The following is a 24,364-nucleotide window of genomic DNA, read 5'->3' as shown; positions in this document are numbered from 1 at the left end:
AACATTCACACATTAGTATCATCACAAAAAGAGTTGTTTGTACACTGTTCAGGGGAACTAAACCCTACAGATTTAGATATCCATACATGATATTCAAGCTGCTACTCTAGTGACAGTAAGTGATGGTTATTTTCTTCTTTTATAACCAAACTGTCACTGAAGTGAACCAGGTTTGTGTCTCTCTTGAGGAGTGACAACTGTGTTGACTTGTAGTGTGAACACAACCCTCGAGAATCGCCTCTAAATTTCATTCCTGCCTCTCGTTTTGTCCTCTGGTTTTCTTTTGTTGCTCACTGTCTCTGAGCCTCTCCACCACGGCAGCCATTCTTCATCAGCCTGTCCCAATATTTAGAATAAAAACATTTTGTCATAATTCAAATCCCAAATATGGCTGTCCATTGAAACCTTGCAGGCAGCATGACTCCAAACAGTCTGTGTCATAAGCTTTCTATAAACTCTTCTCCACCGATATGAAAGCACGAGAATATCCAGAAACTCACAACAGGTGCAGGTGCCTGCAGATTCATGTCCATGGAGAATTTGAGCGCTTAAAAACCTTTTATAATCGTGTGGAATCAGCTCATCTTTTGTATTTTATGCAAACATTATGATTAAAAGAACATGATGAGTAACTGTTGTATTTTAGGCAAAATCATTATGTTTAGCTTAACCTAATCCAGTTGCTTTTACTACTTAAACTTAACCAGAAAACATGATCTTGGATTAATAACATCCCCCACCTCCACCAACCCCCCCAACCACTAAATTTCAACTTTTTCATCTTTTAAATTTGTAAATCACTAAATATAAGAGTGAAAATTGTCATGATGGACACGGAAAAGGGGGCACAGCAACACAAATTAACAGATTTGGGGTTCTGACTACTGCCTATAGACTGGATCCGTTCACACACCAATCACTTTAATTCAATTCAATGTCAATTAAATTTAAGTTAGTCCGACTAATTTTCCTGCCAAGAAAAATTAGCAACCTTCCTTTTTTCCATCTTACCTAAATTTTGCCAAAGCTGAAATATTTTCAAATGAACAAATGCTCATTTGCCATGTTCGCATCACTTGAGACAATTCACCCTAATTACATACAGCACCACACAAAACGCTTTGCTTTTGGTGGATTTTGGCTCTCTATGACATCACAGAGATCCAAAAGTGTAAAAAAAAAAAACTGTGTAAAGCTGCTGTTTAGAGGACTTATTATTTGTATATGTTTGTTTTGGGTGTTTTTTTTGTTTGTTTTCTTTACTTTGGCCATGTTTAATTTGTATATGACAGAAAATAAGGACAATTCTAAAAGGTCCAGTTGAGAGTTTAGGTTTTCTCGTCATTTCCATGATTTCACTGTGGGCGGCTTAATCAGTATTTGAAGACAGACGTGAGAAATGCTTGATGGATTACTAATTCTCCCCACAAAGCGTTCTTTTAATTTTGGCTTGCTCGCTTTGGGATCAATTTGCCACCAGTAGAGTTGTATTGATGGAGAAAAAAATAATTACAAAAAAGCGTAAATTTCCGTCCTTGCATTTTTTTATTTCCGATGAAGCCGTAGAAGCTTCTGCTCTCCATTTGCATAAACAGACAGCAAATTATACAGTGATTTTACAGTTAAATAGCCTTGCATAATGAAGTGGTTCTTGAGGATAAAGATGATTAAAACTGAAAATGAGAAAGCAGAGAGTCACCGAGGCTCTGAGCCAAAAGTGATGGGGGAATCGATGTGAAGGCTGGTGTTTGTTCTGCGATCAGAGACGGGCCAAACTAAACAGCCGAGTGGGGAAAACTGGGGTGAGAACCAGGGTGACACGCACACACCGAAACAAAACACAAACTTCCCCTTCATGTCTCTGCAGGCTTGACAGTAAGAGGATAACACACACAGGGTGACACACACTCTTTATAATCAGCTTTCAAACACACACACACACACACACACACACACACACACACACACACACACACAGAGTTTTGTTTTCTGCAGCTTGTGTGGTAAATGATCTGTTTTGGGACAGAAGGAGCAGCATGACTGCAGAAAAAGGGCATGTGTGTTTCATCATCTGTCTCTGAGCGATGGCAGGACGTGAGGAAGAGCGTGTGTGATGGAACTAACTGCAGGGTTTAAAACACAGGAGACAAAGAAATAACAAACACACTGTACTCTCCCACAGTTTGAAGGCTCAGTCACGGCAGCACTGCTGACACACAAAACAGTGGATACAATTCAGTCCTTACCCTCAATGAGGTCCGTGACCTCCCGGCCCACAGCTGAACCCTGAGCTGTTGTCATCTGTCTAAGTTCACGCAGTTCTCTGGTTAATTGCCCGTGGGGCATCACACACTGAATCATTATTTTAAATAAAAAAGAGACAAATAAGGCTTAATGATGTATCAGTTTGCAACCTGTTTGATCTACAGCAGCCATTCTTAAAATCAAGAGTGCTGCGACCCACACCAGAAAATCCCACACGGCCCACCCAATCTTAAATCTAAACTCTAATCAACATACATGAGAGTTTATTTAACTTAAAAAAATGTGATTCAAAAATTATAAACAACGAAGGCTGTTTTAACCTCCTAGGGCCTGGCGTCCACACATGTGGACATCACATTTTGGGTTGTCTATACCACAACATTACATTTTGCTCTACAAGGGCCTGATATCCTCCTCTCAGAAACCAGAAATCAGGTAAAAAGATAATTCTTTGTTTTTACATTGATGAGCTCCAAATCAGCCCAAATAGCAGAAAGAAATTAAAAATGAGAGTTTGGGTCTCAGGAGGTTAAGGCCAGTGTGTAACCCACGTGCCACTGGGAAGCAAACATCAAAATAAGATCAGTAAATTTAGGTCAGAGTAATGAGTAACATCACAAACTGACCACCTCTATTACCAGTTTGAATTCACATTTATATTAAAATAAATGCATGCATTTATATAAATGCAGCTACACATCTTCATTTCAAACTGAATTTCTGTTTTTACTGCGGCACACCTGCAGTACTTTCACGGCCCACCAGGGGGCCTACACCCACACTTTGGGAACCACTAAGGGTTAGAACATCTGTTGATACTTTCACGAAACCAAGAAACAAGAATGAGGCTGCCAGCGTCTCACATTTACATTGAAAGTGGTTTTTGGCGTCAGTGTCTTGACGCTCCTGATTTATTACAATCTGCCTGACCGAGCGTCTTTGACGTTTGATAAGACGCTATCTTTGTAACATGCTGCAGTTCTTTGTCTCCTTTTTTTTCCAACCATGACTCTTGTTCTCTCCAGCTTTTTGTTGACTCTTGTCATGTGCAACACATCTATGAACTCTAAAAAACCCACAGTGTAGCTACAGTGTAGACTTTTAAAAGCATTTTCATAGTGAGTAATCCAACATATTAATGACTAATATCATGCTGAGAACGGGCATGAATTTGGTCCATTTTCAGACCCTCCGCATTAACTTTTTTTTTTTTTTTGCAACAATTTAATCGTGACCTTAAATTGTTCCTCTCCTAATGTGTTTATATTAGCCTAGTTATAGCAATGTAGCTAGCTAGCATGTAGGAGACCAGTATATGCCAAGTAGCCAAACGTCGCGAGCTGTCCAAACATTGCTGATATTTGTGAGGCAAGATGTCAATTTCATGTCTGCATACTTGTTAAACTCTAATCATAATGTATTATTGTCGATGCACCTACCACTGAGCGTGCAGGACACCAGTGATTGACATATGACATTACCTAGGCAACCAGAGCCCAAAATCTCCACCTGTGACCAACTATCAGGTTCAAAATGACAACAAGCAAATTACTTCCTGTGTGGATGCAGTTGTTGTACTCTCTGCAGATTATGGGTCATTACGTCCCTGTTGTGGAAAAACCAGGGACCTAACAAGTGCCATTTATTTAATGTTATCCTTTGTAAGCTTTATATTTCTATTGCTTTGCATTCAGGTAGCTGCTTGGTGCATACGCTGTTAGGTGCAGGGAGTATGTAGGTAAAGTCAAAGTAGTGAGAAGTATTAGCTGCAGCTGTGTCAGGGAAAAGCTATAGTCACCACAGAGACAAAGAAATCTCTTTGAGATTGTTCGCTTTCATAAACGCATTGGATGTCTGTCGTCATCGCTGCCTGGGTTTCATCAATGGTATTACCTCATCCTCAATGCCTTCCTTCACTCCGTCTTTTTTCCTTTCCCTCGCTCTGCTTTGCTCTTTTCCTCTCCATGTGCTGCCTCCGCTCTTCTCCTCTTTCCTCTGTTTGCCGTCACTCCGGCTGCATTCATATGACTGACTCTGGAGAGTACCAAGCTGTGTGTCTGTGTGTGTTCGATGGGCTTTTGAAATTCAGATGGAGGCTACGCTACACTTAAAAAACCTTTCCAGATGTGCAGTGGGGGCACATAGACTCCAGCTGGAATAAAAGAGTAAAGGATTCAGTTTCAGGTTTCTCGACTCCAACATCCACAAAGAGAATATTTGAAAATTGTCTTATTTACTGATAGGTTTCCCGTCTGCAATTTTCCCCTCACAGTTCATGAATATTTTAACGTATGAAGCCCTCCGAATCATTTTTATCAGAAATTGTTTGATTTATGAAGATGCAATCTTCATGTGGGGGAAGATGAGAATAAGGAGGAGGCAGGTCTTCCTGTACAGAATGAGAATGATGGACTTTCTGCTTGAAGCTGAAAAGAAAATGTCAGGAGAGGCCACAAAGTGCTCAAGTTTGCGGAGCTATTCAGGGAGCCTGTTAACACCGCCATCGACCGCATCTTCTTCTGTGAGTTAAACTTAATGGTTTCAGGGCCAATCACAGAGAGCTTTGTGTTTTTAAACCTTTAAGTTAGTCCAATGAATAGCTGATGAGTCGGTGAAGAAAAAGCAGGACATTAAAGAGTTGGGAGTTTACTTTTGACTCTTCACACAAAAAAACAGCAAATGGACGATTTTTCAGTCACTTGGCTCTGCATTAGGGAGGAGGACGGCTGAGCGTGGCAGCAAGCGCCGTACCAACTGGTTGAGTTACTTGTTGTGAGGCGTTGGATCAAAATGCTTCATGAGCCGATTCATATTTAGCCCATGTCAGATGCAGAGGAATGAAACTTTCATGCGCTATGTCCATCAATGCTCGCAGCAAGTAGCAGCTTGACTCCAGTTAAATTCCAAAATTAAGTAATTTCCCTGAAAACCAGTATGCACTGGTCTGATTGCAATACACCACTCTGTTGATTTCCATTAGGACCTAATGAAAATCAAATGAATGAGCTACTGGAAGCTCGAAAACTCAATAAAAACGTCCTGGCAGTATTTTAGCTGGCTGCAGTCTGGCTCCTAATGAAGAGATTCAAAGTTGAGTTTCAAAGTTACTGCCTGGAATTCATATGTCAGTCTTATAAAAACTAAAAAACATCATAGCAATGACCTTGACATGTTGTGTACTGACTTTAATCAAAAACCACTCTCTCTCGTTTGCAACCTCTCACAACTTCAGCTCGAGTGCAGTCGAGCCAATAGCACCAAAAACTCTTCACTCTGTTTCCACACCATGAAAAAAAAACCTGTCCATGAACATAAAATTCTGTTCCCATTAAAAGCCACGTTTTCAAAGTTCAGTAATTACAGTGCTCAAACCTCTTTAACCAGCTTGTTAAACACTGAAACATGATGGCATACAGAAAATTAGATTTTCAAATTAAGATTAATTATTAAATTGAAAACCCACAATTTGGAACCAGTAGTCTGAATATTTCAAATAAATACTTTCTCTAACCTATAATTCACCTGTAATCACATCTTGTGACCTGTTTCTTTCTTTCTGGGATATTTTAAGGACTAAAATATGTGCTGTTGTAAGGTGGTAACCAGCATTCAGGATTCCTGGAGGTAGTACAGCTGGTATTTTCCCCATTTTCCTGCCACAGATTTCACAGTGTCGAGAGATTAAATAAAATGTTCCCTTCCATCTGTGCTCAACCTTTTAGTGTTTTTGTTGCTTTGCTTTATCTCTCAGAAATGACAAATCACTCCAATGCTCCTGTCATAATAACACGTACTGCCACAAACTCAACACTGCAACCATATTTTTAATGCATGAGGTATCAAACAAAGAGCACAGTTAAACTTAAAGCAAAAGTTCTGAGAAAGCTAAAGAAGCCAATCAACTGCTTTGTGGGTCATACATAGTTAAGAGGCCAGTTTGTGTCTCCATCATCATCTAACTATTTTTCAATCAAGACTAAACATCAAGTAAAGACGGTCAGCCGGTTGTTTTGAATGGAGAAAACATAACAAAGTGCCTTTTGGTAAACTTTTAAAGGTCCTATTACCGATCGATAATTATTAGAAAACAGATCAAACATCCAGGGTACCAGTGCTTGTGTTGGACTGAGCAGTAAAGGAAAGTCAGGCACAGGTTAAAGTCCAAAAAAAAGGTTTTTTATTTAACCCAGAAAACAAACTTGGTTAAATTATACTAAAAATGTAAATCTTGGGCCCATAAAAGAGGTCAAAGTAACAGAAATCTACTCAAACGCTGGTAACAAACACTACTAACTCAAACAAACTGACCTACATAAATAAGACAAAGGGGAAACTTAAATACAGCCCACGAAGGCAGAAAGGGGTAGTATGCACACAAACGTAGCTGAAACTAACATAACCAATTCCATCCCCCCCCCATGATCCAGACTTGTGGTATGACCCAGTTTACAGGTCTCCATATAACCTTGCTCCGCCCCTTTTCCACCAATTAGCTCATCCACTATGAGACTGGGAGCAGCTGCCACTGAGGTAACTCAGAAAACAAAGAAAGATTATAATCATACACACAACAGTGTGAACTAAAATGTGTGCACTTATTTTAGAATACAGTGTTATGTGATTGTATAAGTAAATTAATTCTAAACCAAAACCAGTTTTTAAATTAAATCCTATATTTAAAGAGAAAAATATAAGTGTTGTGTTATTGTGCTGTTGAACTTGGTCAGATGACTTGCCACAGTCTCCATTGCGTTCACATTCAAATAATGCCATGTGTTTGGCAAACTGATGTTACTGAAGCCAAATTGCTGGGAGTCGGAAGTAACACAGCGGTGAGCAGTGCTGGGAAGATTACTTTTAAAATGTATGAGTCTATGGCTTTTTCTCTACTGTAGCTGTTAGATTAGCGGCTAGCGGACTTTCTGTCCTGCCACTTTTGACATTTTCCTTCTAACCAGTTAGATTGTTCTACACTTCTTACTCACTGCCATTGTTGGGGAGTATAGTTACTTTGTTGAAATAAATGGATTACACGGCGGTCTTTTCCTGTTTCATATGTTAGGCTGTCCCCTCTCTATTTCTGGTAATTCCACGCCGGTGGAAACCCAAACAAAACACACATTAAGAGGCTAAAGCCTGGGTCTCAGTCTCGTGCCCATGTCACCTCTACTGCAGCCCGCATAATGATGTGAAGAAATATTTTTTAAAATTATTATTCAAAAAAATGATTTAATATGAAGGCAATAGGCAGAGTGTTACAGGCATAGCCCTATACCAGTTATGTGCAAAAAAAAAAAGGAGAGTGTAAAAGTACGAGTTGTCACCGAGCAGAAACGGGAGCTGGAAGCATGTAAATATAATAATAACCACTGCAGCCAAAAAGAGTGCCTGACGAGCCCAGCTGTAAGTAAGTTATTAACAGTGATGGGAATAACGGCGTTACAAGTAACGGCGTTACTAACGGCGTTACTTTTTTCAGTAACGAGTAATCTAACTAATTACTATTCCTATCGTTACAACGGCGTTACAGTTACTAACAAGGTAACGCGGTCCGTTACTATTTTTCAACAAACAGACGTTGAAGCTGTGTTCAGCTTACCGCATCTTATATCAGTTGCACGGAAGTAGCTGTAAGTAATCTGGACGCTACAGCTTTAAGCAGCTGCGCGCTCCCGCGGATGGTAATCACGATCACTGTCTAGCACAACACCTGGAGCTAAGGAGGCAAAACAATCGCATGAGTGCTGCTGTTTGACAGAGGAAGAATAAAGTAGTCGTGGTAAGTCAATCACATGACCACTTAAAGACAAAGCAACAAGGTACCAGTTTTTAAATTGTGTTGATAGGCCACGTAAAACCAGATATGATAAACAATATATACGCGGCGTTTTTTCCTCAATAGTTTCGCCACGTTAGCGCTAGCAAGCACTCTCTGCTTATGAGCAAAAAAACAAAACAAAAAAAAGTTTTAGGAGTGACGGAGAGAGAAAGAGAGAGAGAGAAAGAGAGAGGGAGAGAGAGAGGGAGAGAGAGAAAGAGAGAGAGCAGGAAAAGAGAGAGAGCGAGTTTTGAGATGTGAGATTTGTGACGTTTAGCGTGTTTGGAGTGTGTAGTTAATGTGTTGTCTTGTGTAGTTAGTGTGTAGTGTTGTGGATAGTTTTGTGTTGTGTGTCAGAACAATGAGGCGACTGCTGTCTCCAGGTAGAAACAGGAGTGATACACCTGCTGCTGTCAGACCTGCGGGTATCAGGCTGTGATGTTCTCCTTTATAGTGAACAGAAATTATGTTTTTTGGAGTGGCACAAATAATTTGTGTGGCATCTTATTGAAGAACAGCTGATTGTTCTTTAAATAGTTTGAAATGGTTATTTAAAAAAAAGGGTAAAAGGTAAATGGATGCAAATAACTTTGTTGTTTGCAAAACTTGTGCATAGGATTTTAAAATTGACAATTAATATTTGCATTTGAAGTTATGAAATATGATTCATTAAACATGTTTATGGTTGTTACAGTAAAAATATAACTTTTTCTACTCTGATTTTATGTTTTTTGTCTGATTTTAGATCAATTCTGGTTATACAGTATGTCAAAATGAAAACAGAACTGTAAATTCAGGCACGTGAAGTTGCGCTAAAAAGAATGATACCAAACAAGGCAAAGTAAATAGTTTTTAAAGGTAAAATGTGGAGAGAAAATCAAGAGTAGTAAAAAAATGGCCAATTATACCCTGGACCCCAGGGGGTTAAACGTTCTTTGTTTTTTTTTTTTAAGTAACGCAATAGTTACTTTTCCAAGTAATTAATTACTTTTAGAATATTGTAACTCAGTTACTAACTCAGTTACTTTTTTGAAGTAGTAACTAGTAACTATAATTGAATTACTATTTCAAAGTAACTTGCCCAACACTGGTTATTAAGACTCGACTGTACACTGTGTTCGTGTTTTCCTCTGAAACAATAAGTTGGAGCAGCCTTTCAACGCCTCTCTCTGTCTCTCACTAGCAAAGTTGACCCAGACAACAAAGTAAAGCTAGTTTTCGGCTATGAGCCCGACACGAACCCGACGTATCAGCCAGAGGTCCCTTTACTACGGTTCGGAGCCGCGGACCTGTTTTATATACGCGCGGAATAGTTTTCTATACGAGATCACTGCAAAAAGTGCATCCTTACCTAATGTCCACCTACTGTTACTCATTTATATTAAGATTTAAAAATCTAGTTGGTATTGGTTTGGCGAGTAACCTGCAGTAAAAGTAATAAATCACACAGCAATAGTACATTCATGTAGCTGTAAAAAGCTTGGATTACTTAATATATTATCAAAGTATTCAGAATACGTTACTCTCATTGAGTGACCTAACAGAATAGGTTACAAAATACATTTTGGGGCATGTAATCTGTAATCTGTAGTGGAATACTACTAACACGAGTGTGTGTGTTCAAAATGGCTAGCGACTGCGACTGTTTTACTTTAAAACTGCCTCAGTTACATCTAGATTAAATTCTGCTTTTACTAAGGTTTGGTATGTGTGTGACATTTATTTTAGTAGTAACTAGATTCTTGTATTTTCCATTATTTTCTTTGAGTTCTTTATAAAGTGTAAGTTCAGTGAGTTGCAGCTAAATTGTTAAATCAAGGATTTGCTTTTTGGTGAACATTGTCAACACTTCAAGTTGATAGGATTAAAGTTCACGTAGAGGAATGATGCTGCAGTGATTTATTTTGTAGAATAACAGAGCTGGTTCAATTGATATGAAGGTCATAGATCATGTGACCTGTTTAAGGGTTTTTCTTCTCAGTGGTAAAACAACGGATCACAGACGAACTCAGTCTGAAGCAAGCTACATAAAGAGCAGAGATTCCACAGTCCAGTTACCTGGATGGCGAGACAACCCAAGAGTTTATATTACTGCTGAGACTTCTTTGAAGCCAGAACTTCGCTCCCATCTCATGATGGGACAGATACCTGCAGGACTTCAAGCTTTCCTTCTTCACTTTGGAGTGTGGTAGGACAAACAATTAAACACACACAGACCGGGCCCTATTGATCCATCTGTTATCAGACATCCATTCACACATTTGACAAACTGTGCGCGCGCACTTTTGTTCTTTTGGTGGGGAGTGTTTTGTATTTAGTTTTATTGCATTAAGTACATCTGCAGCTGCTGTGCGTTAAATACATAATTTTTGTCCACTTTTTACTCTTTTAATGTGCTTCTTCATTATTGATGTTTATAACTTGGGTAACTGCCATTCCCAAATCCTCGGATACTGGCCTCGTAGGGCTGTTCAATAGGACGATAAATATCGGATGACGATATGAAAACATCTATCGTTTAATATTACACTATCATTTGTTTTGTGGTGTTGCGAAATAAGCTGTTTACATCAATATTTCTTTATCGTTTGGTTGATCACTGTAGTGGCTATATTAATTTCTTAAAGTTCTCTCTTTCTCTTATATTTAAAATAACCACACTACGGAAAGACAAGCGACTGTTTTTACGCGTACTTTTGTTAGCAGCATCAAAAACCATCGCGTGGCTCCGCCGTCTGCTTGTTTATTGTCCACATAAACCTTTCACAATAAAGCTGAACATCCTGTTGAGATTTTTCAAAATAAACTGAATTATGACAAAATACATTATTCTCAAATATCAAATTTTAGAATCAGCATCAAATAAATTACCTCAAATAAAAACATGAAGTAACTATAAATGGCGCTTACAGTCACCACGTGGATGCAGGCACAGAGAATCCCAGCATGGCCAGTGAAGATGAGGCAGAACCAGTTAGCTCCAAACAGAAAGACCAGTCAAAACAAATCTAGGACCTTATTCCTTAACGAGGGGCTGCCTCTGTAGCATGGACATGGTTTGGTTATGAAAAGTCTGACACGGACCAGAAAACTGTACTATGCAAAGTATGCTGCAAACCGGCCCCCAGCACAGACTCAAGCACTCAAATAAACCTTTGACTCAAACGTTAAAACAGGCTTTTCCCCGCAGCACGCTGTGTAATAAATACTTACAAAGAAAATGGCAGCTGATACAAATATTGTCAAAAAATGTATAGTTTCAAGCATCGGTCAAAACGCTCAACTCCAGGTACACAACGCACAGCTGTAAACGCTTCACGCAAGTCGAGTTGCCCGAGATTCATGGAATTTTTACAGAAAATACAATATTTTGTGATATATATCGTTATCGGGATAAGAAATGTCTTTTACCGGGATATGAGATTTTGGTCATATCGCACAGCCCTATGGCCTAGTGTCCTTTTCTCTAGTTTAGACATTACACTGGTGCAGTTCATTGAAACTGTGACCCCATGATACTGGCGGCCAAAGCTGGCTATAGAAACAACATTTTAGCTTCAGCTCGTGACACTTAGAGTGATTGTAAAATTGCTGTGCTTTTTAACAGAGCTTAAATGTGCTTTTAAGCCCTGAAAGTATCAGATGGATGTTGTACTAATTAAGTTAGGAGGGATCAAAAATGCTGGGATTGTTAAAAATTACTGCATTATTTAATGTACCACTATTTTAGGATTTTCCCCTTAAAGATGTGGCAATGCAAATACTTTTTACGGTCTCCCCTTGCATGCACACTTGCCGGGCATATTTTCTATTTAGAATTTGATATAAATGTTTTCACATTTCAGGCCACTCAATATTTGCCTCCAAGAACCGAGCCGGCAGCCAGTTGGCAGGTTTGACGAGGTGGAAAAAAAACTGCTCTCTGCATCTCTCGCCACAATGAAATTCAATGTAAAGCACCTGCGGTTGTATTAAAGCAGCAGAGGGACACAGCTTTGAAAGGACAGCAGAATGAAAAGAGGAAAATACGCTTTCAGCAAAAGCCAGAGTCCCATATTCCACAATATTTATTGAGTTGGATTTATTATCTTGGAGGAAATGTGCTTTAGTTGTTTCCAAAGAGAGCAGAGAGGCGAGGAGGAGGCGGCCACCTGAGAGCCACAGAAAGGCCCAAAATGGCTGCGTTTCTCATCATCTCTCAGCAGATTTTCAGAGAGGCAGGGTGTGGCAGTAAACCAGGGCACAGCTGAGGAAAATGGCTTATCTGAAATGATTCTGCTATCCCGGAACAGCAGGGTGTCCTGTGGCTTAGAGAGTGAGTTTGTTAAAGGTACAACAGACTCTTCATCTTGTGGCAGCAATAGTTTCGCCTGTTTCGGTGCAGCTTTTACTCGCCTCCTCATTCCCGCACAACCTTAAAATCTAGTTTCTCTCTTATTGGATTTGAGAGTCGTTCTGTGGTGCTGAAGTCAGAGACATGGAGGTGCTATGAAAACACTGTATCAACCCCCGCTTTGCCATAGAACTTATAAGCTTGTTATAAGAGCCTCACTAACAAAAGAAGTTTTGTTTTTATTATTAATGCCCTACAGGTTAGAATAACCAGAAACCCAGAAAATCTTAAACTGGCTGCACTTACACCAACTCCAGCTGAATATCGAGCCATTTGCTGCTGAAAAATTTGGTGTCAAATTTACATAATTCTGGTGCATTAATCAGTGTATCGTGTGTTCTGTGATGGAGGATTGCAGAAGACTTTGGCCATTAGCTAAGCATTACTGAAGTAAAGCCAAGTTTATTTATGCAGCACATTTAAGTACAACAGAAGTTGAGTGTTGTGCTGAACAACACATGATAAAATAGCAAAACAGTAGAAAACATAAGAATATAATTGTAAATAACAGTAACATCCTATACTGTTCATGATTTTACCTCCTGCCTCTTATTTTGGATAATTCTGCACTCTCTACAGACATCGTCACTTTTCTGCACTGTAAAAAAATGATTACTTCTATATTTCCCATCAAGAATATAGTACTGTTAGCTGACGGTGAGCAGTGGTGGATGAATGAGTGGAGTTATTCGTTCAGTAAAGGAATAAAATAAGTAAAACATGAAAGTGTTTTCAAAAAAATTATTTTGGCAAAAATGTTACCAAATAGCGTTATATGGATCAATATTACTGCTGCATTTGTTTAAGATAAGCTCAGTTTAGATATTTTTATTCATATATTCTCTTGAATCTACAGTATTGAATCATGTTCTATAAAATTATATTTTTGCCGTGTGGCTATCAAGTTAGGACCACGTGTCACTGAAAAAAGAGCTCTGAAAAACAAGCTACCACCTTTTGTTATTTTTTAAACATACATATTACAATACAGTAATTAAAAAATCACAGCTGAATTAAAGGGTTTAAGCCATGTGTGACAATATTCATGGGAGATTATCAAAAAATTGTGAAATCAAAATCCCTACAGTTTTCAGTGGTGCCTGACAAGTGAAAGATTCCTGGTTTGAGAAGCAGACAAACAAATCTCTTGGAGCTTTGTCGGGACGGGTATCTGGCATAGAAATCTGCCAAATCACATATGCAGGACTCACTGTAGCAAAGCCTCGTGAATAAGGCAGCAGTGGGAAGTCGCTTTCTGGGCCAACTGGGGTTAAGGCTGCTTCCAGAGACAATAGTCAAATGTGGCCACAAGATGTCACTATGTTTAAAGGATGGTCTGCACAGGCAACAAGAGAAGCTTAAGTGACAGAAAACTGTTTGAGATGAGAGAAGATCAACTTAATTTTTAGATTTCACTGGGTAAGCAGTGCTTGGCCTGACAGAAACCCACTACATTAGTGTGGAAGGCCTTTCCAGACAGTTTGGGCTTCTAGAGTTTAGGTTACTGTAAAAGACAATTTCAGTATAAAAGCTAGCTGGAACTATTAACATCTATCAGATAGCTAACCTAAGCATTCACCGTGGTGTATAAATTGATAACATGTCTTAAGGACAACGCTTGGAAGCATTTAAAAGTGCTGTCACTGCCTCTAAAATCGTCCGATCCACTGCTCAGCACTTTTCATAGAGTTAAATGTAGCTCAGTGTTCCACAGAATCACTGAAGTTGATTAAGACAGAACAAGTGCAGACAGTAATTAGCTGGATGGAAAAAACCAGTGGGCAATTAAAACTCAATAAGTTGTTATTTCACCTGTCAAAGCTTATCATCCTGTGATGTTCGGTCTTTGTAAGCTGATTAGCTTTTCTTGTTATTCCTCCTGTATGTTGTTGTGCTTCCTAGTGAAGGCCTGACATGATTTTTGTTATCATTTTCACATTCACATAATGTTGGGGTTGTGAGCCTTGGTTATTTTATGCTGTGTTTTTGTAGCTGTTGTTTCACATTGAGAAAATGTCTCTACCTGACTGAGTGTTATGTTCATTTTCATATCTCTGAAAACTCCCAGGACACAGTCATCATTTGGGTATCTGGCTGAATAACTTTCCATTCACTTTCCCAGGGGGGAAAAAAATCTGTTTATTTACTTCTTGTAGGAGGACGCATGATAACAGCGCAGGCGACGAGTTGGTTGGGACAATTGAGCACAGCGGCATTGTGCTGCTGAGACGGATGGAAACGAGTCGCCTCGCACAGTGTTGTCCCCAGACGGACCTCATTTTCTCTTCTGCTCGAGTTAGCACATTCACACTCACTGCTGGGTGAGACGCTTCAATCTTAGAAAAACTGTTTTTCTTATGTAACAGCTTTTTAAGACGTGGGTTTGAACACAGTAGCTGGATGAATTTGCTTAATTCTCTGTTGGTTATGTTGTCAGACCAAGTGGGTAAGATATTGATTTTATTTTGAAGTCTGTGATGCTTTGCTCACCTACCACTTTACAGTACTTGGTACACTTTGCTAGTACTGGCTTGGGCCCCCTTTTTCCTTTTTTACGCCTCAGTAGTTATAAAAGGCTGATGGGGTAAAAAAGTCACCCAGCCGGGTGGGCTGGCAGCATAGATGCCTAGGTTTGTGAATAACTCAAGAACAAGATGATGTAGGAGTTTCAAATTGAATCCATATGTATATCTACTAAAAATCTTGAAAAAGCTTGAATCCTGGTGACCTCAAGGTCAGAGGTCAAGTTTTCTGAATGGGATAACTCAAAAACAAGTCAAAGTGGGATTTTAGAATTGATACCAGCCCTGCGACAGATTGGCAACTTCTCTACCCCGCCTCTCGCCCTAAGACAGCTGAGTTAGGCTCCAGCGCCCCCCACGACCCTGAAAAGGATAAGCAGAAGCGGATGGAGGGATGGATGGATGGAACTGATACCATAGGTGTATCTCCTAGGAGGCTAAGGGAAGCACTGGCAGCCATCAGTATTTTTTTCCTTTAGAACTGAGTTAAATGTTCATGGCATAGATTCAACAAGTTACTGGAAAAATTCCTCCGAGATTTTGGTCCATGGTGTAAATCTCCTGTTACACCACATCCTAAAGGTGCTCTGTCGTACTGAGATCTGGTGACTGTGGAGGCCATTTGAGTACAGTGAGCTTGTTTTCATGATCAAGACACCAGCTGATTTGAGCTTTGTGATAAAGGGTGTTATCATGCAGGAAACAGCCACTCTGGTCATTTTGGAAAAATTAAAAAATAGCCTCAGGCTCATCCCATACTGTCAGATCAGAGTCTGGGAGGAGCCGGGATGGAGGAAGGTTGCAAATCTTAAATAGTGGACCCCAAATGAGATTTGCCAGTAAGATGAGTAGGAGCCAGCTGTAATCAGCTGATGTGCAGGGATTGCAGCCGACTTTGAGTTTGCCTATATTAGGTTAAATATACGAGTCCAACTGTCTTTATTTCACCTCATTATCAACCACCGTTTGTCCAGATTCGGGTGTGAAGGCAGCAGCTGAAAAACACAGGTGCCTTTACTCCCTCCAGATCTTCCTGAGGGGAATCACAAAGCTCCAGCGTGTCCTTTGGGAAACATGCAGGTGTCAGATGACCCAACTACCTCATTTAGCTTTTTCACCTCGAAAGAGCAACAACTCTGTTCTGAGCTCTTTCTGTTCCCTGGTGTTGGTCCACAGTCTCAGTAGAGACAAGTCATTTCTCTGCCACCTGCATTTGTGAACTTTCAATTACTACCAAGAGCTTCCTGACCCTGGATGATGACAGGAAAACATCAAGTGCTAATTTCAAACTTTTCTTTTGAAATTAGCACTTGAGGATTAACGTCTTTTGTCAAAGAGTGCGCACTGTTGCAGGCTCCAGTCTCCCTTAACTCATGAACAAGAGTGAACTCCTTCAACTCTCTCCCAGGTTCCTGAGGCCAACATGCTGTTTTCTCTCAAAGTACCTTCTCCCATCAAAGCTGTAACCTTTTGTAAATGGTCCATTTTTGGTACTGAGTAAAGTTTTGTAGTGTGTAAGCTGAAGTTTAAAAAAATAAAATTGGAAGTTGCTTCATTCACAGAAACTGTGATCTTAGATAAAGTGGATGGCTGGGTCGTGCTTGTCTTCTCGAAGTGACGTTAAAGTACTTTATTAGAAAGAGTCCAACAGAGGATTTTGACCTTCATCTCTTTCAGTCATTCTGACAGTATATTCTGACCAAAATCTCATCAACTCCTTCACAGTACACATGCTCACATCTTTCTTATCCGGGTGCACAGCTCTCCGGCATCCCAACAGTCAACACAAAACGAGTCCATTTCAACAGACTCTCAGCTCAGCCTTTAATGAAACAGACTGGCTGGAAAAAAAGTTGCAGCTTTCTGCAGGTATTCAAAAAGTTCACCGGTTCATGGAGAAGTACTTAAAGCTTGAAAAGATTAAAGCACCACATCAAATACAGCAAAGTAGTGGGTTACATCACATATATCCACCATAGCCACGATATCTTTGTTAGTGAGTTTAAGTTTATAACATCTTTACGTCCGTGTGTACGCAGTTTGAGATTTTATGTCTTTCTTTGCAAAATGTCTCCGTAATGGCAATGTGGGTCTCACAGTTGGTTAGCAGAAACTATAAACAGTTACTGAAATGACTGTCAGTCATCAGTTTGATGCTAATATTCATATCAGAGGGTAAATCTTGATCATTCGGATAATTCCTGTGTTAATCCTTAAAGGTGCCAAGGTCATTTGAGATGCAAAATAAAGTATTTTATCCTGAAAAGTTCAGGCTAGCTCTGCCTTGTCCTGTAATATCACATATTTGAGTTTTCAGTGTCAATTCTGTCCATCTGACTGTCTCAAACTGCACTGCCTTAGACTGCAGCTGGTGTTTAACCACGCAAACTAAGGTGATGGAGTTGGACTCCACCTGCAGGATGAGGGATTTGGTAGAGAGACAACGTTACAGTCACACAAGAGAAAGCAGTGGTTGGAGACCACAGCATGACCAAAATTCGTGCAATAGGGTGCAATGAATTTGCGATTTTGCAACTGTTCAAATGTTGTGACCTTTGAACCGACACTGGTACATCAAGACGGTGACAAAATGCATTCAGTCTGCGATGGTCAGGTTAGCAGTTGCATGCACTCTGTTTGTGATAAAATGGCAATTAACTGTAGCAAATCTGTAAAAATCACAGATGTGTTGCTGTGCTTGTTGAAATCTGTTGACGTTTATGTACTTCACATAACAGAAATTCATGAACTACTTAGATTTGAGTCCAGCTAGAAGCTCACGGGTTTAACACAGAAATTCCTCCATAAATTGGGCCGTGGTTGCTGCAGGACGGCGTTTAAGTGTTCATCGGTTATGCTCATCAGTGCAGACTGATCAAAATATGTTGGCTGTATAATATATGTGTCTGTCAAACACTGTGATCATTGGAGACAGTTGCCTCCCACCAGGTGACCTCTGCCATCATCTTAAGATGGGCATGAGGTTGGCAAACTGGAAAGCAGATAGCAGAATAAGGCAGTTCTCAAATAGACTGTCAGATTGCTCTCCCTCATAGTCTTGCATCTGAATTCTCAGTCTTGGTAGTTTCTATTCAAAATAATGAAAACAATAAACGTATTATTGTCAGTATATTTCAGACTGGGCTTTAATATACTGAAAACAAATATATAAACTGTGTGTTTTGGGAGGTGATCGTTGACTGTCTTTTAACCTATTTTCTGCTGCCAGACTCAGTCTTTGGATGAAAGCTTCAGCATCATGCTTAAAGCATAAAAATGTGACTGCGTTTCTTATTCAGGCTGAAAGGATATTTTAGACATTGTGGGATTACTTCTGCTCATTATGTGCATGAAATGATTCTCTGTGTGCGATCGCTGTCAGTCATTTGACATTTCAAATGTTCTCTTGCTATTCTTTCCACTTTCACACCAGGGGAAACAACGATTAAGTATGCAGCGGTGGGGCTGCAGTTCATGCATGTATTCATGCGTAGTAAATGTGTAGTGAAGTGAGAGTGTTTAACTCGGTGGTTGTTCCTGCCCACTGATACACGTCTCTCCGCCGCTGCACGATTTACATGTTTACACTGCGTGACTCTGTCAGGATGCCTCTCAAACACAGCTGCGGTGATGTTTGATCCGGGTTTTACCTGCACGTACGCAGTTATCACAGAGCATCAGGAGAATGTAAGACTCAACGCTGGCGATGAACAATATTGAGTCAAAATGATAAAGCACTATCACTGAAACGTCAGTTATTAATTGCACTTCAGGAGCGACTATTCAAACATGTTGATTTTTAGTAGGAGCTGTCATCTGCGCTCATACTGTGCTCCACGACTTCCCTCTTCACTCCAGTGTTTTAGGAATTAATGACTGTCTGCCTGTGTCTGTCTGCAGACATCAGTCATACCTTATCAGTATGAGAAATAAGGTGCTTCAGGAAGTTCAAGAAAAACTGTAAACTATCGTAGCAAAACATTTCCCATTACAAGTTGTCATCATTTACTTTGGCTTTGTACTTTAGTTACACCCTATAAATCTGCTCCAGATGTTTTTTAGACAACTAAGAGTCCATAGCCATTCTGGCCTTTATTTTGAGCTAAATAGTAACATGCTATTGCTTGGTTATGCACTAGTTCACAACAACACTGTATTGTAAGGCGAGCAGCACTTGGTGTCAACAGGGAGGAAGAACTCCCGTTCAACAGGAAGAGACCTCCAGCAGAGCCAGGCTCAGAGTCAGGCACTTTTCTTATCTTATCTATTTGCTTTCTTAGTAAAAGATTCATTCACACAAACATTCATACAGCACTTTTAATCTAACGTTCACTCATTCACACTCTGATAGAGTCATTGGGACAAACTCGGGGTTCAGTATCAGTAAAGTACCTTAAATGAGATCAGAGCTGCAGTGGGAGGAAATCCACACAGTTTTGTCATCTGGAGGACGCTCGTATGGATCCTGCTGCTCATTAAAGCTGCAGGTGAAATTCCGCTCAAAATTCCTTCAGCTGTGCCATGATTTCTGGGAATGCAACGGACATTTCATGAGGTATTTCAGTCTGGAGCAGAAGTAGTAAATCAAAAATATCACCATCATAAAAAAGTAACATTCACTTCAAACACTTATAAAGTTACTTTTTTATTAGTGAGTATCGATCTGCCAGCACCTGAGTGACATCAGTGATAATTTAGTTGAATGTTTGACTTGTGTCATTGTATTGCATGAATACCCTCACTAGAAGCTTTGTTGTACATTCATATGTTGTATATTGAGTACTGTGTGCATCCTTTGATATAAACTCAGTGGTGACTTTAGTCATCCATCCATATGTGCTGCAAACATGATAATTCCCATAAAGCACTGTTCTTGCAAACAGTCGCTCTTGTTTTCCGCACACATACACATTTAGCCGTGGAGCTAAAGTTGCAGTCCCCCAGAGAAGGATCTCTAACAGTGGCTGATTGGTGCTTTGGTGGCTCTCTGTCTTCTACCTGCCTGTATCGTTGTCATTCACATCATCACAGGACAGAACTTTGTTTGCTTTTATAGCTTCACTCGGAAACCACAAACAGATGAACAGATGCTAAATGGTTTTCAGAAACGGTAAACAAGCATCTATATTCATTGTGTGTCTGATGGAGTGTGTGAGACTGTGTGTGTTATAGGATTGGCAATGTGACAAGTAACTCTGTTGTAAAAGAACTTCTCTGCTCGAGTCTCACGTCAAACAGCCAGAAGCCTTATGGCCCTAAAAGGAGTTGTGCTGTCGGACAAAGATGAACATCTCTGGTCAGATTTGTTTGGACTAAAGCTCCCGCTGAACCTGGAGACTTCAAAACAAAAGTGTTAGCCTGCATCATTTCTCAGCCGAAGGGTGACTGCCTCCGTATGCAGCTGTTTTTCAGAGGTGTCCACAGGGTGTATGGGCTCTTTTCTTTTGCTTTTGCTTTTTTAGCGGGGGAATGGGTCTGAGCTCATTTGCCATTTATGGGTCCAAATATTCGTGAAGTTCCTAAAGTACAAACACTGTGACACCACTGAGAATTAAAAATGGTCCTGATTTGTTCAGCTCCAAGAAAGTGATGAGTGTGGCTGTTCTCCTGGGTGCTGCATTAAAGTTTAATGTCCAGACATCCATGAAAACTAAGATTTACAAGGCTAGAAAAAATGTGCACTCAACCAGCTGGCGAGTGGTTGCAGGAGGTTGCTGGGTGAAACTGGACCCAAAGAGGATTCTCCACCAAAAACAACCACAAGCAGATTGGTGCGGTTGCCTGTTGTTTGGTTGGAAGATGCCAACTTGTCTGCAAATACTTAGAGAGCAGTAGCAAAACCTGAAAAAGCATGACACAAATCAGAAACGGGCACTTTCAAAGTAAAACTAGTGTCCATTTCCAATTCATGTCACACTTTTTCACTGATAGAGAGTATCGGAAAAGCATTTGTAGACAAGTCAGCATCTTCGATGCAAACTACTAACAACCCCTGCAATCTGCTAAGCCAAACTAATCAAAAGGAGGTCTTTGGCTAACCGTTAGGGAGTACACATTTTCCTCAAGCGAACAGTCATTGGTCCTCAACCATCTGCCAATCACTAAGCCGTATTCACTTGACCCTACATAGTCACCGTAAATAAATAAATTGAATCTCATTACTGCTTCATGGACCACCATCAGACTGTTTGGTAATTAGAAATTGATCCTAATTAGTGCATCTTTATTGGAATATTACATTTTAAAATGTTAGAAAATAGTAACAGTAATAGTTTCCAAGAAAAGTCTATGGATTTTTTATTAAATGAAATGCTCTCCAGCATTGCTGTAAATCGCCAAACTTTCCAGTTACTTTCTCATCTATATTCTGAAGGCAGATGCTGAAGGGGATTGTTCATATATCATTCATAGCCAGATTTACAGAACATTTTATACCTACAAACATGGCCCAAACTGATTTTTCTGGAGTTTGACAGTTTTCAGATTTATGGAGTGATTAAAAATAAAAGATTTCTAAAATCCCCCCTGTAGAAGCGCTCAGATCTACCAACAAAATCAAACCGTGTTCAGATCTATGTACTCAGTTTTCATCTGATTGGCTGTGCCGTGAAAAAGTATTTCCCCCACTCCTGACTTCTCAGGTTTTTTTCTTGGTTTCTTATCTCAGGTAATTACTTAAATAACGACTATAAGTTCAGAAAGGGGGCAATGCTTTCTCACAGCACTATATTGGAGATATCCTCTCTCTGACATCATGCAGATGCAAGAGTAGAAAAAACTGACAGAAACTGAGTGTTTCTGTCCGTCTGAAGCTGACTTGGATATTCACAGAGTCACTTCTTTGAAACTTTGGGCATATTTAAAAGCACGTGTCATTGTAAAAGCGCAATATAAGAATAGTGAGTCTTCTTTAAAACACATGGACGCATAAAAATGATTATTCTTCCCCAATGTTTCCCAGCTTTACCTCAGTGTTCATTTCTTCATGTTAAAGAAGACAGATGATGATTTTTCTCTATTACTTTCCCCTCTTAATCCCAAACCTGCTGTTTTACAACTCCATCGCCACGAACCATCCGTCTTCGATAATGAGTTTACTTTGATGGCGACAGTCGATTTGTCAGAGTTGCTGAGCGGGGTTGTGAGGTGCTCATTCACCTGCAGGATACAGTCAGGCTGTCTGAGCCCAGCTGTGCCTCCAGACAGAAAGCCCGCCGTCCCCGAGCCCGAGAACTTTGTCATCATTTAATGTCAGTGAAGATTTTCAATGTGAGCCTTTCATTCATCAACATCAAAAATGTTTTTGTTTGGCGGGTTTTCACAAGCTTTCCATCAAAGTCTGCTCTACGTTTCTTTTTAGCTCTAACGGAGACCAGAATTTACTGAATAAATATCATGTTGCATTCAAAATCACATGAAACCAGTGACTGAAACCACAAAGTCGTCAGCAAAGTGTTTTCTGTGCTCATGAAGAAGTGGGGTCATATTGCCACAAGCTTCTATATAATCTTCAGATGAGGCACCCCCTACTGGTCACTGAACAGAATACAGGTTTAAGGTACTTAACTGATTTTCTTATCAGATATGGAAGCTTTTGGTGTGTGTGTGTGTGTGTGTGTGTGTGTGTGTGTGTGTGTGTGTGTGTGTGTGGTGTGGGGACCGAAAATTGGAAGTGTACTATGCTCGTGGGGACCAACAGCCCTTATGGGGACAAAATCCCAGTCCTCACCAGTTTGAAGGCATTTTTCAAGCTCAAAATGTGGTTTTAGTGTCAGGGTTACGGTTAGGTTTAGGCTAAGGGTTAGGCATTCATTCATTTTTGATGGTTAGGGTTAGGGTAAGCGGCATTATGTCAATTAGATGTCCTCACAAGGATATGAAAACACCAAGTGTCTGCTTTGCTTTATTGCGAACAACTGTGTGACTGCTGTGCCAAATCAGTGTAATTCAGCCAGCAGATTATTTGTGCTAATGGATGAAAGCAAACCAAAGGTGTTGGGTTTTATTTGTCTCGTCTCTCCTGAGAACAGAGCAGGATTACAGCAGCCGCAGAGGAAGCAGCCAGAACAGGAAGTGGACGTTTCTTTTATTCTCTTATGAATGCAGTCGTAAACTTGGCAGAGTGGCTCCAACATTAATCCCGATCCGGTTGCTCTGTTTTCTTTTTTGCTTTTGCTTTTTCATGTTTCTGTTGTTGGGTTTTTTTGGAGTCCTGCGATACCACCGGCTGAGGATTACTCGTCCCCCTGCTGCGTTCCTGGCTCCAGCAGCTCATCCGGGTGGCTGCGAACCCCTCCGATTCATCTTCGTGCAGCGTGAATGTGGCCACTGCTGATAAAGTGGAGCTGCAGCGGCGCCGTTGTTCCCCTCAGCGAGCGGAGAGGAGGCTCAGACAAAAGGAAAGGAGAGGAGAGAAAGGAAGAGATGTGGGAAGTTGAAACCAGGTCCAGTGACACATCATCTGCATTTATGACTGTCTGATTGCGCTGCAATCTCCATAGACCCCATGTGAAAATTTCCACCTTTAAACACAACAACAGCCTTAATAGTGTTTAAATACTTCAGTCTCAGTCTCACACGGCTGTTAACCTCCTCCTTGACTCCAGATGTGAGGATCACAGGAGCCTCGTACTTTGACTTCCATGTTTTTCTTTTTGCTGTGCAAGGTGTTCCTGCTATTTTAGGAAAAGCACTGTTTACTCTTTTCTTCAGCTGGAAAAGCTGCAGTGCAGGAAACAACTGAGCTGTTCCTCATTTTTAAGTGGGCACCCTGAGGAGTCCCTCGAGGACCCCCGGAGCGCCCCACATCACTAATTTGCTGCCTTCCCCCACTGAGCTGACGGTGGAGAGTGAAACTTCATGACAACTTTATATAAAACAAAAGATCTTCAGCTGAGCCGTGTGTGTGTGTGTGTGTGTGTGTGTGTGTGTGTGTGTGTGTGGGCTAATGATCTGATATTGTTTTATGGGTTTGTTTTGGAGTGTGTGTTTGGTTGTGGTTAGCAACAACAGGCCTGCAGGGATTGAGATGTGGAGTGAGAAAAACGAGGGAGAGAGGGTGAGGATCCAGCCAAGAGGCTCCATATCTGCCAGGCTGTGTATGGAAACACGAAACACACACACACACACACACACACACACACACACACACACACACACACACACACACACACACACAGACTCATCTCTCCTGAACCCTCTGAGCCACAAGAAGAAAGGAAAATCAGGATCTCTGACTGATGCACGCCCCACCCCTCTCCTGCAGATTATTCCCACATCATGAACTTAAAAAAAAAAAAAAAAAAAAATGCTGCTCCAGCAACTTCTCTCTTTTTTGGAGGAAGTCAACCTGCGACTCTCGGCTAC

General features: G+C 40.4%; 1 protein-coding gene across 3 annotated transcripts in view; it reads left to right on the top strand.

The window, feature by feature from the left end:
* The window catches only part of si:dkeyp-23e4.3 (rho GTPase-activating protein 7), a 108,467-nt gene that overhangs the window by 8,123 nt on the left and 75,980 nt on the right, over window positions 1–24,364 (top strand). The window contains exons 1-2 of one of the 3 annotated variants that reach the window (XM_019363999.2): window positions 6,750–6,795; window positions 10,065–10,271. The exons of the other annotated variants lie outside the window; for them this stretch is intronic. The gene's annotated coding sequence lies outside the window, so the exon portion shown is untranslated. Of the gene's footprint in view, window positions 1–6,749; window positions 6,796–10,064; window positions 10,272–24,364 lie in introns of those variants that run through there. 3 annotated transcript variants of the gene reach the window in all.

This window comes from Oreochromis niloticus, linkage group LG10 (assembly GCF_001858045.2).
Source record: "Oreochromis niloticus isolate F11D_XX linkage group LG10, O_niloticus_UMD_NMBU, whole genome shotgun sequence".
Taxonomy (NCBI): Eukaryota; Metazoa; Chordata; class Actinopteri; order Cichliformes; family Cichlidae; genus Oreochromis; species Oreochromis niloticus.
This window is presented reverse-complemented; position numbering and strand designations above follow the sequence as displayed.